Genomic DNA, 17871 nt, shown 5'->3' with positions numbered 1-17871 from the left:
GGTTGTTCGTACCCATATAATTATTAAAATCGTCAGCTACGATACAAAAGTAGTGTTCAGAATTAAATAAAAAAAGTTTCACGTGTAACTATTTGAAGATATTCACCAAAGTTCCCATGAGGTGTCGATAGACAGCCGAAAACATACTACGCCCAGATTTCACGGTACGCATTTTGAATATCATAGTTGGAAAGAGAGCGGTCAGATAGCATATCACAGACATAGCAACTTTAAACAGTATAGCAACGCCTCGCTACGTTTTTCGCGCGTTTGATATAAACACAATTATACCCCGGATTACGTCCAACATCAGTTTCAGTCCAATGTCAAGTTTCAGATAAAAAATGGCATCGAAAGTGCACGAGCAATGCATTAAATTGTCGAAGAGAACAGTTAGCTCATCAGATTTATCCATGGCAGATCGCCATATTAAGCTTTATAACTTTAATATATTTATTCGCATCTAGTGCTAGAGACGCATTAAACTGAGTAGGTGTGAAAAGAGGAATATCATCGATGAAGGTATAAAGAATCGAGTAATAAATTTATGAAGCAATGGCGCCACATACGTCATTTTGGACACGTCAGTGAGGGAATAGATTTGGAGAACATTAAACTCACATTTTTGAAAAACCGGAGACGACGGTGGATAAAAGCGAAGACGAAATGGGTATTTAGGTGCCAAGCGGCACGTAAATTCTTCTGTGTAATGACGTGAAGCCTGCAGTCTGTTGCAGCGGATTCATTGGCTCCTTGTCACGAGTGCCACGTGGCTCGCTTTTGGCCGCCGCTCTCGTGTCACGGGTTGCCGAGGCTGCCGGCGCTTCTGTTCCACTCGGTGCCGAGGACCATGGCGCCGCCTGAAGCATCTATCTATATCATCGGTGGCCGCAACCCCGGCAGTAGTGAAACGTGGCTGACCACGCTAGTAGATCGCAGACGAACCGAGGGAACGGAAGAACGACATTCCTGCTTTAGCATTCACAACTCATAAGTAGTGCTTAGGTGTCCTCGGAATATTTTTTTCATTCCTCACCCAATAAAGTTTAAAAAAAAGTCCGTGCTGCCAACATCCCAAACCAACCCAGACCAACCCAGACCACTCTTCTTAGGCCTGCACGGCAGCAGCGGGAAGGTACATCCAGCCCCTCCTCTATCCTTCCAAGATGGTGCAGGAGGAGTTGGACGTCTTTTTTGGGGGTCTGAACCGCCCATCACAGCGCCTGAGAACCAGCGACGGCTAATCGAGTGGACAAACTGGATAGCCGCAGACAACAGGGCGCAGGGATGAGGGAAACGACTAAGCAAATAAAAAGGCGTTAGTTGCTCGGAAAAACATTAATCAAGCTTTTTTTCTTCTTCTCCTATTCAAAAGAAGCAGCAATAAAACATCAGCATATATTAAAAATTATTCCATCGGAGTCAAAACATACAGGAGGCACAAAGAAGACGTTTTCCTGCTAGAATATTGCTTTTGATCCTTCCAGTATACGTATGTTTTCAGTCCTCAAAACTACGTCAGTAGTGTTTTATGATGGCACAGAGTTATTACATTTATTCGAGTGTTTTGACATAGATCAAAACCAATTATTTTTTTTTACATTTATACTACTTCAATCGGGTGCTAATGCTGGTGTTTGTTATAAACATCGAATAAAAATAGGTGTGTGCATTTTAAAGTGAGAAAACTTTTTCTGGATTATATGTTTGCCTTTGTGGGTATTTAGTGAAATTCTTTACACCAAAGACAATGGCATGTTTATAATAATAAAATCTATAACAATATGAATATTAGAAATCTGTCGAATCAGCCTTCCATGTGTTTTTACTCCAAATTGAAGTAGTCTCTTGACCTATATTTTTCTCAGGAACCATTCTTAATATCCAGTTGTTCTTATAAGCTTCAGTCTGCGTATGATGTTTTTTTTATCCACAAGGTCGTTGGTTCTCAAATGGAGGTCCGTGAAGGCATTCTAGGGGTCCACAATGCCCTGCCTCATCAATCAAGCCCACTAATAAAATTTTTATTGTTTCGCATTGAGACGAAACTTTTACTTTCCCATTTTTGGATGAATTTTCACATGGATTTGTCCGGGAGAGAAGTCTACGTTACTTTGGTTGTTAGTTGTATTAGTTTACTAAATCATTATCATAATTATTCTATACCTTTCCCTTCCCCTCTTCACGACCGGGGTCCTGTGTCATCTCCACTGATCCACAAGGGGTCCGTGAAACATCAGTGGTTGAGAACCACTGAACAAGGTTTTTAGCTCAAGGGTCTCTCAGGTTCTTTGATCTTGTTCGCTGGTGGTCGTGCCTCGACAGGTAGCTGAACTGACAATCAGAGATGCTATGCGAAATAAACTTCGACGCCACTATTATGCAACCCACCCTTAATGCGTCATTAATGCACTAGCATCAGCGTCCTGGTATATGAGCTGACCTTTAACTGGTTTTGACTTTAGGACAAAGCAAAGTTCACATTGTCGCCACAGGATGATGCCTCAGCCGTACTGGTTGTGGAAAACTGCCTAGGACAGACTTGCAAGCGCCGAGAGATGGCGGACAGGGTGAGAATGCACGCTTTGGACGCCCTTGGAATCTCCTGCCGCCGGTTTCAGAGATCTGTGGATGCACACGGGCTGCTGTTCCGTTCTTTGAACTGCCATGCCTGTCACGCCATTCTTGATGCGCAGTACTGTTACCATTACACCGGGCCGTAAGCACACAGGTTGATGATTCAAACGGCGGAATATGTGTTGTACATCACGTGTACAGGCTGCTCATGTGTGCGATCTATCCTCGGGAGGACTAAACGCAAGTTCGAGGCGAATAAATTCGCACAACAGAATGGCTGTGTCATAGTACGAGGATCGCGCGTACGTCCTTTATGCAGACTCTAAGTGAAATTATCTGCTTGCATCAGAGAGAGGAGGGGTTTCGGGAATGTTCACCAGACACGAAAGGGATGAGAACCTGCATTCACCATGCTTTGTTTGATATAACCGCAGTGCCAAATGCTGACGCATTTCTATGATAATTAACGAAGCGGCATTGGTGATTTTTTTCTTCCTTTTATTTTGAAGCACTCTGATTGGAGTCATATTCACACTTCGCTACAACCTGCCCGTGCTTACATCGTCTTTATTGCTTGGACCTGCGGTCTTTGTTTCAAGTAAAATAACTTGATGGTGACTAAAAGCAAGTCGGGAAGCATGCACGTACCCCAACGGAGTGATGATAATGCGTTCAATGCAAAGGTTTGAGTGAGATGAACAAGAAAGACGATAAAATTCCATAAGGAAGAGGAACAAGGGAGACAAAGGACAAACACAAATTTCCAAACAAAGCTAAGTTGACTGGTACGCTACGGGAAACACAACCACGATCGGGCTGAACCGATAGCATTCATTTTCCCTTTAGCCTGCATGCTAGTTCTCATGACTAGCTTAATTTATTATTTCAAGGCAGTGCCATTTGTGCCTTTCATTAGCCTTGTCTTCCTTCCTCTCCTTTCTTCTTTCATTTGCTTGACCATTTCAGCAGCTATAAACTTTTGGGGAGGAGGAGCGGCCTTGACGCCCCAAGCGGTTAACTTCAGAACTACACGGATGGGGAAAACAAATACAATGACTCAGCGCTCGGCCGACATAACCGAACGCGGCGTCAGCGTTCGGTTGGAGCTCGTGTTCTCCGGTGAGGGATGGAAGGGCTCTTTTGTTTCAACTCCGGCTTGCATGAACAATGCAGCATGCACGGTCCAAGCTCAGCACAAAAGCCGAAGTTGGTCAGGCTCACACTTTTTGAGGATAGATCCGGCACTTAACGTCGCTTCGTCGATTGTTAGTATTTTTTACATTAAACTGTGCACCGCGCCCTATTGTAGAGGATGACATAAACAAGCCCAAAAGCCCTGTGGGCACGTGCACAGGCCTTGTGTTGAGTAAACACCAAGGTGTGGGGAAACAAACGGGTCAGAGTGCCACCTATAGTTCGATCTCCTGCCCAATAATTGTGCATAAAAACTGTGTGGTCTTGAAGACCGACTTACACTTCGCGCTATCCAGTCTTTCTCGATTCCTCCTTGCCTACATCCTCTCCACTTTCTACCTTGTCTCAGTTGGCTCCCCTCACAGTTTAACAGACGGGTGCGCTAAGGGGATCATCTTCTCTGCAAAAAACCGAGGCTGTACGTCGGCCTTTAAACCTGTAATGCGCACATTGTGATTTGGCTTTAAACGCAAGTGTATTTATAGAAAGAGTTTCTGCGTCTATTCTTCTATATAATTTCTTGTGTGTCGTCAAGTTAAAGGTGACAAAAACTATTTCTACTTTCAATATTTTTAACCTAAAATCGGTCGGTGATATTCGCAGTAAATAAAAGACCCGTAGTTTTTTCTTCACGGACAGGGAATGGAATAAAAATTTGAGAAAAACGAGATGTCCTCACCACCAATTTGCTGTGATAACAAGTGATAAGCTGATATTGAGTCAAGTTTCTGCCACCAGTGGCCACACGTTGGGTTCGCCGATGCACAGGGCACTGGCTGAGTTTCACAGATTGTTAAGGTTTGGCTACTGCAACCACGGCAGCGTTTGGGAACGAGCCACTGCCCAAGTGCACGTGAAGGCAATGATAATCATGAGCTGAAGTTGAGCGCTGACGTTGTTCTCGTGTCCCACCTGTATCAGCTGCATTTGAATATTTTACAGCAGTAATCGCAAAGCTCAATCATTAAATCCTGAAGATTTCTTTTTTATTTTAGAGATAGACCTGCATCGCCTTCCGGCATTATAGCAGGGGTGAGTGCATGAAATACATTAAATTTTAACAAAAACATCGAAACACAAACAAACTTGTATATACGTTAAACATATCCGTCAATAGCCAACCTCTTCCATTCGTCTATAGTTTTTGAAAACAAAAAAAAAAAACGCAAAAGGCATCCGTACGGCATAAGTAGTGTCGGATTTTGTTCTGGTGGTCCGCTCTTCCCGATATAAAAAAGGTTCGTGTAAAAACATTTTTCGACTGATTAAAAGGTGATTGTTGTATATTCAATGTAAAATTTTCAACGTAAACATTTTTCTGCGTTCATCTAGTGATTTCAACTTTACATTATCTTCATGGTGGTAACACTTGCCCGGCGCTGGTAATCATTTGGAACAAATTTAGCACGCTGATTTTGAATATTTTCCAGATTTTCTATTAAGTTATTGTGGTGGGGATCCTACACAACTTCTGCATATTCAATACAGGTGCCAATAAACGTAAAATACAAAGTTTCTTTCATTTTGCATGAACCTTGTCGAAAATTCCGTCGTAAAAATTAGGCATCCGTATGTTCCTCAGAGTTACCATTTCCACATGAGCTTTCCACGTTAAATCGCTGAATAGAATTACACCCAAGTATTTAACGCTTGAGTTAGCCTGAATCATTTCATTATTTGTTATGTACGTTGAACGAATGAACCTTTGCTTTCGCGTAAATCTCACGTGAACACCTTTTTTAACGTTCAGATGCATTTTCTAGTTGTTGCACCACATTGAAATATTGTCGAGTTCACCCAGTAGGAAATTTACGTCATTCGAATTAATAATTACTCTCTAAATAATACAGTCGTCTGCAAATAGTCCTATTTTTGATTGTGTTCCATTAATAATATCATTTATATATTCCAGGAAGAGCAAAGGTCCCAGACCAGAACCCTGGGGGACACTAGATTTAATCACCAACGTAATCAGACCTCTCATCATTTAGCATACGCACTGCTTTCGTCCTCTTAGGTAGTTCTAAAGCTAACCTAAAACATTATTATCAATGGCAAGTAAGGTAAGTTTATAACATAACAATTCACGGTTTACGAGATCAAAGGCTCTTTTAAGTCTAAAATAAAACAGTCTATTTCATGTCGTGTATCCATGGCGTCCGCCAAAAAGTGAAAGACGTGAACAAGCACAGTCACACAGGATGCTCCAGATTGAAACCCATGGTAATCTCGGATAAGGAAATTATCTATGTTGAAGTGTGTAATAAGATTACTATAAATCACGTGCTTTATTAGTTTGCAGCATATGCACGTGAGAGAAATATTCGGTAATGTTCCAAAAAGTTCTTGGATCCTGATTCGTGTATCGGTGCAACATTTGCGATAGTAAAGTCTGCTGGAAGCTTTTGATCCTTTAATGATTTGTTGAAAAGCACACATAAATAGTTTGCTATCTCCACGGATCAATTCTTTAATTTAAGTGGAGTAATATTATCAGGCTCGGATGATTTTTTTACATCAAGATCTCTTAGTAATAATGCTATACCGTTGTACGTAATCTCTACGGGTGACATCGCGTGTTCCATCACAGATCGCGCTGTAGGGTAACAGATCGTCTTAGTAGCCTTGAAAATCTGACTCAAAGTAATTATTTAGACACGCAGCTTTGCTTTTATCGTCCACTGTCAGCTGGTCATTTAATGAAAGTTGAGGAACAGACCTATTGTCCTTCTTATGTACCTTTACTGCCTTCCAAAACTCTTTGGGGTGCATTTCTAATTTTGCGTCTAACTTTCCGTAGCACATTTCTTTTGCTTCCTTAACTGCAGTTTTAAAAAGGGTGAAACTTTGCTCTAAGCTGAAACTGTTGACTGCTCCACCGTTATCTCTGAATTGTAGATAAGCTCTTTGTTTTTGCCTAATAATATGTTTTACCTCTTTCGTCACTCAATGTTTGTCTTTAGTGTTAGAAGATTAAATTCCCGAGGGAACGTAATTGTCGAAAAGCTCCTAAAACTTGAGCTTAAAGATATGCCAGAAGTCATGAACATCATCTGTTCATTTTAAGAAATATGGTAGGAAAACAACCAATTCATTTCTTATGGCATCATAGTTTCCTTTGTCATATTAATACACCGTCATTTCTTGACACTTCCCTTAATGTACCGTTGGGTGAGCTAGCGCTGCCCTGTCACAACTCTATGATCTGAAATACCAGGTATTACGCAAACGTTGTCAATAGCTCCCAGCATATTGCAAAGTAGAAGATTTAAAATATATAAAAGACGTGTTCCCTCTGTGACATATTGTGTTAGATCGAAAATTTCTAGAATGACATTAAATTTATTATTAAGTGAGCTTCCCGAGCCATGGGCATTGTCATTCTCCCACACCAAATAGGGAAGATTAAAATCTCCACCCATAAAAAAACATATTTCCTAGAGCCCTAAATGAATATATATATTAGTTTTAAAACTACGCTGCCCTCGTTTGGGGGACGGTAAAAAACACCGACTGAAATATGTTTACCATTAAAAGACATCTGACACCACACTGTTTCTATGTTAACATCCGGAATCAGTATCGGACTGGTAGGAATATTCTTATTCACATGAATGAAAACACCTCCCCCGTGTAGGCTTCTATCTTTCCTGTATACTGTATATTTATCTGGAAACACTTCGCTTGAAACCACAGTGGCATCCAAGTAGCTAAGAAAATCACAGGTTTAACTGTCTGAAGTAAGCCAATGAACTCATCCACCTTATTTTTAATACTACGGCAATTTATAACGATTACTGTTCCAACGTCCAAGTGTCCGTTAGCAGTACTTTTTTATATTGTTTTGATCTGCCATTTGTACCGGAACAGCCAAAGTGCACAGCGTGACTTTCAGAGTCATCCTGTATGGTGCCATGATGCAAGGATGATAATATAGTTGACGCTAAGGGAACTTCCCTGGGTCTTTTGGTTGTTATGTGGCGACCTCACATACATTTTAACCCTCAAGGTCAAACATATTGCATTTGTCATCAATATATATTCGGTCCATTCGCAGTTTGAATCGACAGTCCTGGGTTTTTGCGAATTCAACTAGCTTTCTTCTTGATAACTGAACGGGCCTCGGAAAATCTTCAATGACGGCAAAGCCGCTACATTTAAGTTTATGACCGGAAGCCGGAAGCCACAACGATCGGCAATTTCTTATTTTCATTTTACGCGCTGATTCGATGCGCCCTATCAATGGATTGGGGATATAGTTTTATTTCCACTTTGTCGGCGCAAATTTTCACGATAAGGGATTCTGATCCTGCCCACGTTTCTCTATCTTTATCTTTCAGTCCGAAGAATACGAGGTTTGATCTGAGTGACCGGCTTTCTACATCATTACAGCGCGTTTTTAGAACAGAGAGCTCGGCGTGCGCAGCTTCTAACTTAGAATCATTGTTTTGCGTCACCAGCGGATTGGCCCTAGGAAAGCGAGTTCTTTTTCTAGCGTGCGCACACGTCCAGTCAATTCTGAATATTCTTTTTGTTTATTTGTACGCTCCTTGGAAAGTTCGCTCACTTTCTGTCTCAGTGAGTCATACTTTGTCTGAAACTGTTGAACAGTAGTTTGTTGGGTGGTTACTATCACATTAAGTTCCGCAGTAGTTGGGCCGGTTTTTTTTTTATATCACCGCAAAGCATTGACAGGTCCAGAAAACGCTTCAAAGCTGCTTTCAGGCACGGCAGCACTACCAAAAACAAATCATCGTTTTTTACAGAGCAACATTCAACCGTACAAACCTGTATAACAGAGTGGAGCGGCGTGTTAGATGACCTCATCGTGACAGTGCAGCCGTACCCACAAGCCCAGTGGAGCGATGACGCCTCTTTTGAAGGTCGAAGCTCAGTTGATGTTTATATTCTTGGCGCTTCGTTGCCGCTCAGCTTGAGGGATGGAAAATTCGTCCAGACCGTGTCCTCTTCACCGAAGACAGTCAGCAAACGCTGATCCACGATAGTGGCCGAAGCTCGGTGTGTCCTTGCTTGCTGTGATGACGTACGGCGAGCGCGATGGTTCCGGCCATTCAGCAGGCAGCGTCAGCAACAGTAACCGCTGCATAACAGAGTGGAGCGGCAGGTTAGATGACCTCATCGTGGCTGTGCAGCCGTGTCCATGCCATTGCGTAGTTGACAATGCCAACGATTCGATCCCTAAAACTCCGTCATCAAATTTTGCGAAGAAGTTACTGCATGAAACGCCCGGCCTATTCTTAGAATTACGCGTCTACGAACTCGTTTCTTAAAGTCGTTTTTCATGCAAGTGTATTTGGATCTCCCTATTACCAGTAGCCAGAGTAAAGTGAGAAACATTTCTACCCAGTATTGTTGCCTAGCGGATTTAAGAACACCTTCCATGATAAAATAAGGCTATGTCCCTGTTTAGGTAAATTCAACATGAGGAGTTTCTTCTTGGATCAAAGTTCAAAGCAATGCCAAATATGCTACTGGTTTCGAACAGAAATCGCAAAATAAAATCACTTTCCTTTTTGTTTACAGAGAAAGATTGTCCATTCGTATGTCGTCCCAGGCACTCTTTGACAAGGTGCCAGCTTCTGCTCAAAGAAATGTTGCTTGAAGTTTCCAGATCCCGGCGCATTAAGTGTTTTCTTCGTTGTCTTCATCATCATCTACCGTAGTTACTCGCAGAATTAACGCACTTTTTTATCGAAAAACTGATGTAAAGTTGGGGGGGGGGGGGGGGCGTTCATTACACGAAGTAAAATTTTTGCATCGTATTTACTTGCCTAATGAGGGGACCTTTTATCCTGAAAAATCGAAGTAACTTCTTATCTCTTTGCGCGCGGCGGCCGACCCCGTAACCTAACTAAGCTGTACAAAAAAAAAATGTTTTTAATTTCTTGTTTTTTTTGCTTTTTTTTTGCCACCTTTCGCAAGCTGTTTTGTTTGCTTACGCCTTGCTTAGTCGAGGGCTATCCGCTTATCTAGCGCGCGGCGCGCGACGCACGACCCCTCCGCCCCCCCCCCCCCCCCCCCGTAACCAAACTGCGCTGTGCAAAAAAAGAAAAGCTCCTCTTTTTTTTTCTCAGTTCGGTGGGTTGTTTTCTTTTTCTTTTTGCCGCCTTTCACAAGCTGCTTTCTTTGCTCAGAGGGTTCTCCGCTCCTCTTTCTTACCTCCTTGCGCGCGGCGCGCGAACCCCCGTAACCAAACTGCGGCGAGCAAAAAAAAAAAAAGATAAGAAAAGAAAAAGCTCCTCTTTGTTTTTGTTTTCTCTTAGTTCCTTGGGTTTTTTTTTTTTTTTCTTTCTGTTTGCCGCCTTTCCCAAGCTGTTTTGTTCGCTTAGAGCGCTTCTCCGCTTCTGTTTCTTACCTCCTTGCGCGCGGCGGCGCGCGAACCAAAAGTCCAGACTGCGCTGTGCAAAAAAAAAAAAGCTCCGCGTCATGTTTTTTTTTTCTTGCTTCCGTTGGATCTTTGCGGATTTTTTTAACGCCTTTTGCAAGGCGTTTAGTTTGCCCACGCTGCCCATGCATTCGCGACCTCGCTGCACCAGGATAAAAAAGTGCGTTCATTTCGCGCGCATGGGGGGAGGGGGTCAAAATTTTAACATCCGAGTTGGGGGTGCGTTTATTACGCGAGTGAAAAAAAGTCGAAATTTTGAGAGCCGACTTGGGGGTGCGTTCATTACGCGAGTGCGTTCATTGTGCGAGTAAATACGGTATCTCTTCAAACTATTCAGCACACCACAGTGCTGCAGGGGAAGTGACATTGCCCCACACTCGTACTGCTATTACATGTGCAATGAGACTGCAACCACCAACTGCCAATTGTAACAAAATAGTGGTCTGCGGTAAAGTAAAATTAGATATATATAGTGTGAAATAATGAAAAGCAGTAAACTCTTGATCGCCCAAATTTTAGTCTCTGGCTTTGGCAGGCATCATGGTTCTCTATAGAAAACTCCAATTCATGAGTGAACTGAAGCTCACCTTTCTGTTAAGTGCTGATTTTTGGGCAAGTTGGTATGGTACGTTAGAAAACATGATTGCGCTTTGAAGACGGGGGCATAGGAAGGACAGACACTACAGAGCGCTAACCTTCAACTGATTTAATTCAAGAACCGCAGCGTAGAAACACACTGCGTCACCGCACCACAACTCAACCAATCCGTGGCCCTACCACGGATCGCAAGTACGCCAACTCCTTATCCACCAAGTCAAGTGGCGCCACACTGACACAACACGTGCCGGAACTATTTATAGCCGTCAGCGTCCATAATCTCTCTAACAGTCCTATCTTTGTGCCCAGCAAGAACAGTAGACGAAGCAATCTCTAACAGTCCTATCTTTGTGCCTAGCAAGAACAGTAGACGAAGTAGAAGGGATGGCCATCTATCGTGTCACTGTCATGACTGCGGGGGCAAACCATTATTTGCTTCGTCTACTGTTCTTGCTATGCACAAAGATAGGACTGTTTGAGAGATGATGGAGGCTGACGTTATAAATAGTTCCGGCACGTGTTGTGTCAGTGTGGCGTCACTTGACTTGGCGGATAAGGAGTTGGCGGACTTGCGATCCGTGGCAGGGCCACGGATTGGTTGAGATGTGATGCGGTGACACAGTGTGTTTCTACGCTGAGGTTCTTGAATTAAATCAGTTGAAAGTTAGCGCTCTGTGGTGTCCGGCCTTTCTATGTCTCCGTCTTCGAAGCGCGATCATGTTTTCTAGCGCACCTTTTTTTTAGTTTGCAACTAAAGTCACAGTGTGAAGTTTTACACTTCGGTCTAACAGGTAATGTATTTGTTACCTTGAAAATTCTTTCGTTGATAACAATATTTAGGACAGTGTTTTAAATGAGTTTTTAAGTATTGCTAATCTGTTTTTTATTTAATTCGAAGTAAAAAAAAAAACGATGTCTGTATCTTGTGCAAATACTACCTGCTTTGTAGGCTTCAAATGTGTTTGTTCCTCCATAATAAAAATACACCAAACAATATTGGTATAACACCAGGAAATCCTGGAGTAGCCCCAGACTTTCTGAGGTATTCACCAACAACTTCGTGCACCCACCAGAGGTTCTGGTTGACACACCAGGGCCGAGATATGAACTTGGTGGCCAAATCATGTGGTTGTGTGCTCACCAGATTGCGTCTTATATGCACCAGGTTGATGGGTCCAGCAAGGCAAATCATGAATGTAATATTTAGTTGAGGCACGGGTGTGCCCGTCTGTCTTCTCTATACAATATACGATACCTAGAAGTATGTTAGGTATCCGCCACAAATTGTAACGGAAATATTAGAAGCAACGCACAAACATACTGTCTCTAACGCTCTTGCCAAGTTCTTTCTAATGCAGAGGCACTTATAGGGCCTAATTATGAACGCCTTTTGCGAGTGTAGTAAAGACGCCAAATGAAGGGCACTTTGCCAGAGGTTTGCGTCACGTGGTGTGACGTGTTCGTCAGATTTAGGTATCACGTAACATCAGTGTCACGATGTGACGTCACAGTGTCAGCCACGCTAAACGTTATTAGATTAGCTCACTTACGGACCTGCCCATAGACGCTTCTTGCACAAGCAGTGCACACCTCTGCCACCAAGGCTCTCCTCCCGTCGCATGACGCGCCAGATGGCAGCTATTGTAGCTGCAAAGTGTTGTATGCAATACGTACAGTCGTCCTCAGTATGAGCGTGAACACGCCGCCGTCGACCGATTGGTACTGCCAGCTCCAGCTAGCGGCGCTTCCACGAGTCACTGCGAGAATAAGCGCCTGCGCAGAAAGAACGGATGCGCTGTTGCGATAACGTGCATCACCCCTGTTATGGAATCTTAAAACCGCCCGCGGCCCGTCTGTTTTGTTTTATTGATAGTTGGAAGCGCTGGTTGTGATAAGCAATCGGCCACGGACTGCGCTTTTTAAACGACAAATCCTGCTGTGTAGCTTGCGCGTGTCGGCATAGCCGATAGCCACTCTTGATGGTATAAAACAAATCTGTTTGACAAGGAAGTAGGAATCGGGGGCGTTATGATTGGGTCTTGAAGTTGGTATCAGTGAAGACGTTTTATCTATACTTCGTTTCACCTTAAATTCAGACGCAGCCGATGCTACGAGCTAATCGGACCAATCAGACAGCGTCAAAAATGCGCCATCATGCTTTTTCGTCAAAAAAATACATGCGCGCCTCCTTAGAAAAAAAAAATCAGTTCCGCCTTAACGAAAAGATAGCGCACGAAGCGAGATCAGAAAAACGGAGCGCGCGTGGAGGGTCGCATCTACACTGACCGCGCAACTTTTTATAAATATATAAAGCAGCACTCAGTGCCTTATCTAAACTGACATGCAAAAGGGGGTGGCGTGCGTTCTTGTAAAAGCCCATCCGTCCTTTCTGCGCAGGCGCTTATTCTCGCAGTGACTCGTGGAAGCGCCGCTAGCTGGAGCTGGCAGTACCAATCGGTCAACGGCGGCGTGTTCACGCTCATATTGAGGACGACTGTACGTTTCGAAGCACAGCGTCTATATGACATTCCACCTCTGCTCTATGAAGCACACACTTAGGAAACAGAAATCTAGATGGAGCTTCAAACGACGGGAGGCGGAGTGAAGTGATTAAAGGGGAGTACTTCTCTCCGCGGGTGTTCCACGATTGAGGTAATCTCGTATAGTTTGTCACGGTGTCACCTGATGTCACATTGCCACTTTATGTGACGTGGTGAAACAATATTGACATTGTGATACGCAATATCACGTAACGCAATCTAGTCGCGTTGAGTTCGCGTGTTTTAGTAAGATATCGCCGGGACATTATGACGTCACAATGTCATGCGATGTAACCCTGTCACGCGATGTCTGAGTTCTACAGGCTTGACGTCACGCCATGTATTCGCACGTTAGTGTCACGTGAAGTCATGATGTCGCGTAGCGTCACAGCGTCACAGGGTGTGCTGTAGCGCGACATCATGTTGTGACGCGATGTTACCATCTCTCGAGTTTACATGGTGTCACCTGACGTCCCAGTGTTACCTGACCTCAGGCTGTCATGTGGCCTTACTTTGCCACCTGACCTCATGATTGCACGTTACGTCATGTGTCACATGACGCTATGGTGTCAAGTGACATCATAGAAAACCGAAACTTTTTATGCCTTTCGGGCGCTTTGGGACAATGGCAGAGCGTCCCGTGACACTGTGACTTGTCGCAGGCCTCATGAATGCTCTAGAAATCTTAGGCGCTATATAAATGCGATGGATTAAATATGCGCTTAAAGGGACCCTGCAATCATACTTAAGCGTCTACTTTTTTGCGGTTCCCACGTCCCTCAAGGTTCTGGCAAGCCAGCGGGCACGGAGAGAGTAGCTATAAATGTCCGTCTTCATATTTTAACCGGACGAAGCGGAAACGTCATCCATCTACGGGGACCAACCGCGGTGCCTAAAGCGCGCGATATGTGACGCCTTAGGTCCTAGGCTTACCAGTGGTCAGGGCCGCTAAAAACTTCTTTTTTGTCGAATTACAAAATATACGTGGCGTGAACTGTTTCAATTATTCATAAAAGTAGTTTTTTCACTATTTTAGATGGTAAAAGAAACAAATGTAGTTTATAAAGTACGGAACCAAGAAATGACCCGTCGACAAACCCGCCACCAAGCGGTGGAAAAGGCGGCATATACTAGAAAGGTGTAGTGGGATCAGGCGCCAACAAACGGCGAGCGTAGAAAGGTCCCGGGTGTACGCGGTGGCGCTGCGGTCGTGCACGCTGGAGGATCCGACCGGTTCTGAGCGTTCCCAAGGCCTTCGGCGAGCAGCTTTCGCTTGCGGTTTGGCCTCTTGGCGGTATGGCAGCGCGAAGTGGCTCCCGTTCTGAACTGATGTTTACCCCGCGTTTCCTGTCGTTCGTGGCCAATGAAGTGTCATGTCGAAGTAGTGTTTAATCGCGTGGCAAATGCAATGCGAGACGCTTTTGCCGCAATACTCATACAGGCTATCCAGAACATGCTTTAGTGGCGCCCTCTCGAGCCGTCCACACGGAGCGCGGCAGCCGTGAGCGTTTGCTGAGCTCACTACCCCTCCTCTAGCCCACAGGCACTCGAGCGACCAACGACGTCATGAAGAAGGTTTTTTTCGCTTGATTTTGTAATTTTAGTTAACCTAAAGCTTTTAAACTAAAGGGAAATTCGAGAAACGGAAAGTTTCATTACGTTACAACGTCCAGTGTGCTGAGGTTCGGTGCAAATTAAAAACTTGTAAAAGGTATTTGCAGGCCCCTTTAAGAGTTAAGAAACAATATCACGCATAGTGTGAAATAGCTACTCCGTTTTTGTATAGCTCATCAACATTAAATTCATTATATTTTATTGTGGAAGTGCAACAATAATTTTGTTTAGAACTAGAAGAAAAAAAAGTCCGGCGTAAGAAAAAAAAAGAGAAAAAAAACACTAACCGTATCTGAAAAGCTTTATATATATTAGGAAACAATAATCTGTGTTTTTTTTTTGCAAAAATCTTATTAGAATCTATTTTTTTAAATAATAACAGATACATATTTTGTCATTTGTACTACACGAAAGAGATAGGACTCTCCCATCTCTCTTTTTTATAATCGTTCCAGTCACTTATGTGTTCCACATTTTTTTTTTCTTTTATAAAGCAAGTATTTCTTATATAATTCCCAAGACAAAAACCGACACCGAAACAGGGTGCACAAGGTAGGGGCGCTGGCTACCACCCACAACGAATGATGAAGTGACCACAATTTTTTTTTCGCCGTTCATCTTTTTTATATTATGACCGCATCTGGTTTTGCACGACGTGGACGAGCCGCCTGTCAGGCTCGTCCGCGTCGTGCGCCTCAAGCCCTACTACGATCGATAGGAGTGTGAATTGTGTTTTGTAATACGCTCGAAATGTTATGTTGCACAAGTCTACGTATTTTGCCATTATTTTTCTTATTTTTACATTTTTTTTAGTTCCGAGCACGTCGCAATGGGACGATAGCACTTTTAAAGGGGGAGTAATGCCACGCACGTTGGCGAACACGCGCGTGCATGGCCGAGTGCCAAGCACGTTTGCGAATATAAGGTGGGTATCCACCCCTGCTAAGTATTTGGGTCTACCTCTTGAATATTACCGCGATAGCGAGCCTAACTGGCGTAGTCAAGTTGGTGAACTCCGCGACAAAGCCGAGAAATGGAGGGGCTGGGGTTTTTCTATTTTCGCGCGCACCACAGTTTGCAATTTGTTTCTTGTAAGCAAGCTGTGGTACGTAATGCAAGTGTTGCACTGTTCTAGAGTGAACGTGCAGAAACTTCACCGTGTTTTTGCAGTTTTTATTTGGGGCTCGTCGTGGGAGAAAACGAGCAGAATGAACCTTTTCCGGCGCGTCCGCGAGGGCGGACTCAGCTTGTCGCACCTTTTTTTGCGTCAAGTAGTAAACCGTTTTCTTTTTTTTCGAGATGCTGGCAATCCTTTTTTACGCACTGTTTTTCAAGTAAGGCTGGGCCGGGTTTTGCCCGAGTTTGTGATTTCTTCGTCCTACTTGCCTGGGGGTATTCATGGGTACCTTAAGGAAGTGGTGATGTCATGCCGTTTTTTATTAACTCGTTTTTCTCACGGATATCTGAGTGAAGTGACACGCAAAAGACTGTACAAAGATGTTTGCGACATTGTTTTTCCTGTTCCTATGTACAGAGCTTTGTACTCCGCTGGCCCGGGTCAGGGCGTTTTAAAAAAGGTGAAAAGAATGCTAGTGCCACCCGGTGTTAAAACGTTTTTCTTTAAATTGCACTCCGGTACTCTACCGGTAAAGACGTGGATGGAGGATGAGGGCCTCTTAGTCCCGTAGGGCTCTCACCGTTTTCTTTGTAAGAAACCGAAGACCGTTGAACATGTCTTCCTAGAGTGTTGGGATGGCGTCCTTTTGTGAAACGGCCTCCAGCGCACCTTGAAAAAAGAGTTACAGGTCGAGCCCCACGGGATCAGGTATGTATCTGTGGAGAACGATGATGGCGTCCCGTTTGATCTTGTGATGCTACTGTGTCTGCACGGAATTTGGAGGTCACGGATGGCCGTGCGCCATGCTGACAGTGACGCACAAGAAGCGCAGGAGTACTTCCGTGAGAGCATTATTTCTTTTCTTGAACTCGTCAAGGCTCGTGAAACTGTTCCCGAGTGGCTTCCGCAAATTGAAGTACTCATAACAATGCGAAAAATTTAAACCCCACGACGCTTGCCATAGCAAGGCGGGCCATTTGTTCCTTGTGCATGTTCTAGTGTACCTATGCGTGTGTTATTTTGCCCTGCAATAAAGAAACAAAAAAAGCGTGCATGGCCAAGTGGTTACCGCGCTTGACTGTCGTGCGGAAGGTGTAGGTTCGATTCCAGTCAGTGGACTGTCCTTTTATTTGTCATTTCAACTCTGCGTTCTCGTAAGTTCCACAACATTCTTGTCTGATCGAGTTCCGAATGTTGTACGCACCGAAAGACTTACGCGGAATGACCCAGGAACCCACGAGGGTACATAAGGGACTCGGCCACGCGAGCGGAGTCAGTTTCGCCTCAGCGTTCGATCCTGTCTCGCCGACTTCGACGCCCGCGAAACTCTGTTGTTATCTTTCTCCCTTTTGTTCTGGACCCAAGTTCCACCGATTTAAATTTTAGTTACCAAGTTATTTATTGTTTTCTTAACTCTTCGTTTGTGGCAATATCTCGCAAAGGACCATGAAATTAAGATTGAAACGTCTAAAATTATAGAAGGAAAATTCAGACATGTACTTATGGAGAAAAAAAAACTTTCTGGGCCACAGCAAAATGTATGCTCATCTAAACACTAGGTAACCAACCGAAAGTTATTTCCCAGAAAAAGCTGTTTATGTAAAAAAGTTCAATTAATGTGACCCCTTCATAACATGCATTTATGCGCGACTAGCGAGCAGTGCATTCTGGATATATCGTCATGTTTGTGTTCGTGAGAGCAGACTACGGCATTGCATAGCCGCACCGGTCGCACTCAACGAGTTGGGCAAAACACGCACATAATCTTTTTTTATTCCTGTTGAAATCATGCACAACATTATGTCGTATTCAAAAAAGAAAACTGA

The 17871-nt window shown here is 43.8% G+C and overlaps 1 pseudogene; it reads right to left on the bottom strand.

Moving 5' to 3' along the window:
• Positions 1-7591: 7591 nt before the first annotated feature.
• Positions 7592-17871, bottom strand: part of LOC120837002 — a 46935-nt pseudogene continuing 36655 nt past the window's right edge.

Source organism: Ixodes scapularis, unplaced genomic scaffold, assembly GCF_016920785.2.
Source record: "Ixodes scapularis isolate PalLabHiFi unplaced genomic scaffold, ASM1692078v2 PGA_scaffold12__126_contigs__length_90152505, whole genome shotgun sequence".
Taxonomy (NCBI): domain Eukaryota; kingdom Metazoa; phylum Arthropoda; class Arachnida; order Ixodida; family Ixodidae; genus Ixodes; species Ixodes scapularis.
This window is presented reverse-complemented; position numbering and strand designations above follow the sequence as displayed.